A 6,713-nucleotide genomic window follows, 5' to 3' on the forward strand; every position below is an offset into this window, starting at 1 on the left:
AACTTAGGCGAGTGCTTGGACTGCAGCTAAGCCCCCGAGTGAGAGGGTTGCTCTTCACTCGGTAGGATTTTTATAACTTAGGCGAGCACGAGGCTGCAGCTAAGCCTCCGAGTGAGAGGGTTGCTCTTCACTCGGTAGGATTTTTATAACTTAGGCGAGTGCTTGGACTGCAGCTAAGCCCCCGAGTGAGAGGGTTGCTCTTCACTCGGTAGGATTTTTATAACTTAGGCGAGCACGAGGCTGCAGCTAAGCCTCCGAGTGAGAGGGTTGCTCTTCACTCGGTAGGATTTTGATAACTTAGGCGAAACGGATTCGCAGCTAAGCCTCCGAGTGGGAGTCTGGCTCACCACTCGGTAGGATTTTTACAAACTTAGGCGAAACGGATTCGCAGCTAAGTCACCCACTGAGGGGAATTTCATTGGACAAAAATAAAGAGTGACAGATATTATGGAGGAACTATGACACTATTATTTTGAGGTCCATGAACTACAAAAGTACTTTATTGCAACTCATCCGAATGATAAAACTTAAGTGTAGAATGGGCGGAGTAGCTCCGCGTTCCAAGCTCGGGGCTCGTCGAAATTATGCTCGACGTTGTAAAGACGGTACACCCCATTGTGGAGGACCTTGGTGACTATGAAGGGGCCTTCCCAAGAAGGAGCAAGCTTGTGTGGTTTGTGCTGATCCACTCAGAGAACCAAATCTCCTTCCTGGAAGGCTCGACCTCTCACATTTCGGGCGTGGAAACGGCGCAGATCTTGTTGGTAGATGGTCGACCGGATCAGAGCCATCTCCCTTTCTTCCTCTAAAAGGTCGACTGCGTCCTGCCGCGCTTGTTCAGCTTCTGCTTCGTTGTAGATTTCGACTCGGGGAGCATTATGCAGAAGATCACTTGGTAAGACCGCTTCGGCCCCGTAGACCAAGAAGAATGGAGTTCTTTCGGTCGACCGATTAGGTGTAGTCCGCAGTCCCCAGAGTACAGAGGGAAGTTCATCGACCCAAGCTCCAGCCGCGTGTTTGAGATCACGCATCAGTCGAGGCTTCAATCCCTTAAGAATCAGTCCATTATCTCGTTCTGCTTGTCCATTCGACTGCGGATGGGCGACTGAAGCGTAGTCGACCCGTGTGCCCTGGGAGTTGCAGAAAGCTCTGAATTCCTCCGAGTCAAAGTTCGACCCATTATCCGTAATGATGCTGTGCGGGACTCCATATCTGAATATTAGTTCCCTGATGAAGCTAACAGCAGTACCGGTGTCAAGGCTCTTGATTGGTTTAGCCTCGATCCACTTGGTGAACTTGTCGACTGCCACCAGTACATGCGTGAAACCGCTTCGTCCTGTTCTCAAAGGGCCGACCATGTCCAGCCCCCAAACTGCAAAAGGCCAGACGAGTGGGATGGTCTTCAAAGCTGACGCAGGCTTGTGCGACATATTCGAGTAGAACTGACATCCCTCGCACTTATCCACTATCTCTTTTGCCATCTCATTCGCCTTGGGCCAGTAAAATCCGGCTCGGTATGCTTTGGCCACGATGGTCCGAGAGGAGGCATGATGACCACAGGTCCCCGAGTGAATATCATTGAGGATGAGTCGACCTTCTTCTGGTGCTATGCACTTCTGACCGACTCCAGTCGCGCTTTCTCTGTATAATTGTCCTTTGATTACGGTAAAGGCCTTAGATCGACGGACGATCTGTCGAGCCTCTTCCTCATCCTCAGGAAGCTCTTTCCTCAAGATATATGCGACATACGGAATCGTCCAGTCGGGAATGACCACCAAAACCTCCATGATCAAGTCGACCACCGCTGGGACTTCAACTTCAGTCGGATCTGTGGCGCTCTTGGGCTGCGGAGTTTCTTCGGTGAAAGGATCTTCTTTGACTGACGGAGTGTGTATATGCTCCAAGAATACACCACTCGGAATGGCTTCTCTCTTGGAACCTATCTTTGCTAGATCATCAGCTGCTTGATTTTTCAGTCGGGGTATATGATGGAGCTCCAACCCCTCGAACTTCTTTTCCAGCTTCCTCACTGCACTGCAGTATCCAGTCATGGCTGGGCTTCTCACGTCCCACTCTTTCATCACCTGATTGACCACTAAATCCGAGTCGCCATAGACCATTAGGCGACGGACGCCGAGTGAAATGGCCATGCGCAACCCATATAGGAGGGCCTCATATTCTGCCTCATTGTTGGAGGAATCAAAGTGAATCTGGAGCACATATCTGAGCTTATCTCCTCTGGGGGAAACCAGGACAACTCCAGCACCGGAACCATTCAACATCTTAGAGCCATCAAAAAACATAGTCCAATGCTCCGAGTGAACTTCAGTCGGCTGTTGTTGTTCAATCCACTCGGCGAGGAAATCTGCTATCGCCTGGGACTTAATGGCTTTCTTTGCCTCAAACTTGATATCAAGGGGAAGAAGTTCAATCGCCCATTTGGCCACTCGACCAGTTGCATCTCTGTTGTGCAAAATCTCTGATAGTGGAGCGTCGCTGACGACTGTGATGGAATGGTCAGAGAAATAATGAGCAACCTTCTTTGTGGTCATGTATATTCCATACACAAGCTTCTGATAATGAGGATATCTCTGCTTGGATGGAGTCAAGACTTCAGACAAATAATACACTGGGCGCTGAACTTTGAGAGCTTTTCCTTCTTCTTCCCGCTCGACCGTTAGCACAGTACTGACGACTTGTCCTGTGGCTGCGATGTAGAGCAACAGAGGCTCTTTGCTGATTGGAGCAGCAAGCACCGGCTGGGTGGAGAGCAGAGCTTTTAGCTCGGCAAACGCTGCATCGGCTTCTGGAGTCCACTCGAACTTATCAGCCTTCTTCATCAGTCGGTAAAGAGGCAGTGCCTTTTCACCGAGTCGTGAGATGAATCGACTTAATGCGGCCAAGCATCCAGTAAGCTTCTGGACATCGTGCACTCGCACAGGGCGTTTCATTCAGAGAATAGTGCCAATCTTCTCTGGGTTAGCGTCGATTCCCCGTTCGGAAACGAGAAAACCGAGTAACTTGCCACCAGGAACTCCAAATGTGCACTTTGATGGATTGAGCTTGATATCATACCTTCTGAGGTTGGCAAATGTTTCGGCGAGGTCAGCGAGCAGGTCGGAACCTTTTCGTGACTTGACAACAATATCATCCATATAAGCTTCCACATTCCGACTGATTTGAGTGAGTAGACAGTTCTGAATCATTCGCATAAATGTGGCTCCGGCATTCTTGAGGCCGAATGGCATGGTGATATAGCAGAAGCACCCGAATGGAGTGATGAAAGCTGTTTTTACCTCATCGGACCCGTACAGACGGATCTGGTGGTACCCGGAGTAAGCATCTAAAAAAGACAACCTCTCGCATCCCGCGGTCGAGTCAACAATTTGATCTATGCGAGGGAGAGGAAAGTGATCTTTCGGGCAGGCCCGGTTGATGTGCTTGAAATCAATGCACATTCGGAGCGACTTGTCCTTCTTAGGAACCATGACGACATTAGCGAGCCACTCGGAGTGGTATATCTCTCGGATAAATCCTGCCGCCAACAGTCGAGCCACTTCTTCACCGATGGCCTTTCTCTTCTGGACGGCGGACCGCCGAAGATGCTCTTTGACTGGTTTTGCAGACGAGTCGACTCTTAGGCGATGCTCAGCCAGTCCCCTGGGAACACCTGGCATGTCAGCGGGCTTCCATGCAAAAATGTCCCATTTCTCACGGAGGAACTGGATGAGCGCTTCTTCCTATTTTGGGTCGAGTGTTGTGGAGATGCGGGTTGGAGCTGCCTCGGGGTCGGTCGGGTGAATGTGAACAGGCTTCGTCTCACCGGACGACTGGAATGCAGACTCTGTGGAGGGCTTCTTGGATCGCAGCAAGTCACTCGGATCTGCGTTTTGCTTGTATTCTTCGAACTCGACCGCTGTCACTTGGGAATCGGCAATCTTGGAGCCCTTCTGAAAGCACTCCTCTGCCTTTTTCCTATCACCGGTGACAGTGATCACACCTTTGGGACCGGGCATCTTCAATTTGAGGTACACGTAACATGGTCGAGCCATGAACCGTGCATAGGCTGGTCTCCCCAAAATGGCATGATATGCACTTTGAAAATCCACGACCTCAAACGTCAACTTTTCTTTACGAAAATGCTTCGAATCACCAAACACTACATCCAAAGCTATCTGGCCGAGTGACTCGGCCTTCTTCCCTGGTATAACCCCATGAAAGCTCATGTTACTAGTGCTCACTCGGGACATCGGAATGCCCATACCTTTCAATGTGTCAGCATACAATAAGTTCAGCCCACTTCCACCATCCATCAGCACCTTTGTCAGTCGAGTGCCTTCGACAACTGGATCGACCACCAAAGCTTGCCTCCCAGGGGTGGCAATATGAGTCGGGTGATCAGATTGGTCGAATGTGATGGGTGTTTGAGACCACTTCAGATAATTTGCCTTTGCTGGGGCAACCATGTTCACCTCTCGGTTAATCACTTTCAGTCGACTTCTGCTTTCCACATCTGCAAAGATCATCAGAGTGGAGTTGATATGCGGATATCCTCCCTCACTGTCCTCTTTGTCTTCGGCCTTGTCCGACTCCTTCTCCTTGTCCTTAGACTGTTTTCCCTGAAACTGCTGGATCAGGAGTCGACATTGGCGAGTGGTGTGCTTTGGGTAAATGATATTCCCCTCTTCATCTTTCTTCGTGTGAATGTGACATGGCATATCCAACACGTCGTTCCCTTCTTTATCCTTTACCTTCTTGGGGTTCCAGGATCCTTTTGGCTTCCCCTTAAACTTTCCTTGAGTCACGGCCAGAGCCTCTCCAGGAGCTGCCGGTTCAGCCTTCCGCTTCTGTTTCCGACTGGTGTTTCCCTTTTCCGACTGGCTCGGCTTGTGCTTGCCGCTTCGGAGTCGGTCTTCTTCTTCGCCATTGGCGTACTTGGTAGCAATCTCCATCATCCGACTCAAGGTCATGTCACCAGTTCGACCAAATTTCAAACTCAGTTCTCTGTTCTTGACGCCGTCTTTGAAGGCGCATACTGCCTGATGATCAGAGACATTTTCCACAGTGTGGTGCAAAGTGATCCACCTCTGAATATACTCTCTGAGAGTCTCGTTAGCTTTCTGCACGCAGACTTGCAACTCTGTCAATCCAGCTGGTCGCTTGCAAGTCCCTTCAAACGTTCTGACGAACACTCGGGACAGATCTTCCCAAGTGTAAATGCTGCTAGGAGGTAATTGAGTCAACCATGCCCTGGCAGAACCTTCCAACATGAGGGGTAAATGCTTCATGGCCACCTCGTCGTTTCCACCACCAATCTGAACTGCCACTCGGTAGTCTTCAAGCCAAGTTTCAGGCTTAGACTCACCAGTGAACTTGCTGACTCCTGTTGCCAACCTGAAATTGGGGGGAATAACTGCGGCTCTGATAGCTCTGCTGAAGCATTCAGGACCAGAAACATGCACTCGACTGCTTGTGGGTACATCTCTGTCGTGTGCGCCTCGATGGGCTCTGTTCCGGTCGACCAACCCTTGCACGATAATGGATCGCGCGTCGAAGCCTGGCTCTCTGGGGTCAACTGGAACCCTACGCCCTGTACTGTACTGACGCCTATCATCTGGCTGCCGAGGAGCGTAAGACCCACCCCTCGGAGGGGAATAGGGCACTCGACGCCTATCATCTCGGTCGAGTCTGTCGCCATATTGATCTCGCCGATTCTCACGCCCTTCGCGCCGCGGAGGCGATCTGGGGCTGTGAGCCGACTAAACCGTATTCACAGTGACGGATCGACTGTGAATTCTGTTGCGCGACTGAGACACGGCTGAATTCTGATCTCCTGCTGCCCGGAGCAGATCCCTGATCTGCAGCAAACCTCTGCCAGCTTTCGACTGCGAAGGCTGGATGGACTCTGCTATACGGGTCGCAGCTGCTAAATTCTGAATTGGGGTTCGATATACCTGAGTCGGCGGGAAGAGTTGACGTCGACTGGTGTCGGGGACTCGTTGCCGCGCGCGCTCGTCGAGTGCTCGCTGAAGGTTCTCCAGTCGAGTGCGCTCGGCCAAATTGGCCAGACGCGCCTCCTCCAAGGCACGAGCCTCGGGGGTTTCTCCTACGATGGGAATACGCAGGGGATCCTCGTTCCTGCGGCGAAGTTCTTCTCTTTGCAGAGAGTCGAGTGGCTCGGGCTGGTACTCTTCGTAGCCTCGTGCAGGGTCGCCGCCGTCACCTGCTCCACCACCACGGGCGAAGCCAGGAGGGCTGTGGGGCCCATCGACCATCAAGATTTCCGCCGCTGGATCACTGCTTCCGCACTCGGATGCAGTCTCTACGGAACCAGTCGACTGATCGAACAAGCCGTAGAGAGATTCGTTGGGCTCGATTGCCGCAACTTGGGTAGTGGCCGATTGGCGAGCCACCGCGTGACTCACCCATCGCTGAAGCCTCGACCGGCCTGAGCGCTTGCGCTGGCGGGAGACCGGGAGGGTGGACGATGGAGGAGCCGACCGATACTGGGTCGACGGTTGCCGCAGCAGAACGCCGCGAACACATGCGTGAAAATGCATCGCACCGCGGACGGGGAGCGCATCTAAGTCGAGTGGAGCCTCCTGGAGCCATGCGGAGTCGTCGGCGATGAAGGTGAGAGTGCCGAGACGGATCTCTTGACCCTCTACCAAAACTCCAGCAGACACCATGATGAAAGTACTCGGAAGAATTGC

This window comes from Triticum dicoccoides, chromosome 3B (assembly GCF_002162155.2).
Source record: "Triticum dicoccoides isolate Atlit2015 ecotype Zavitan chromosome 3B, WEW_v2.0, whole genome shotgun sequence".
Taxonomy (NCBI): Eukaryota; Viridiplantae; Streptophyta; class Magnoliopsida; order Poales; family Poaceae; genus Triticum; species Triticum dicoccoides.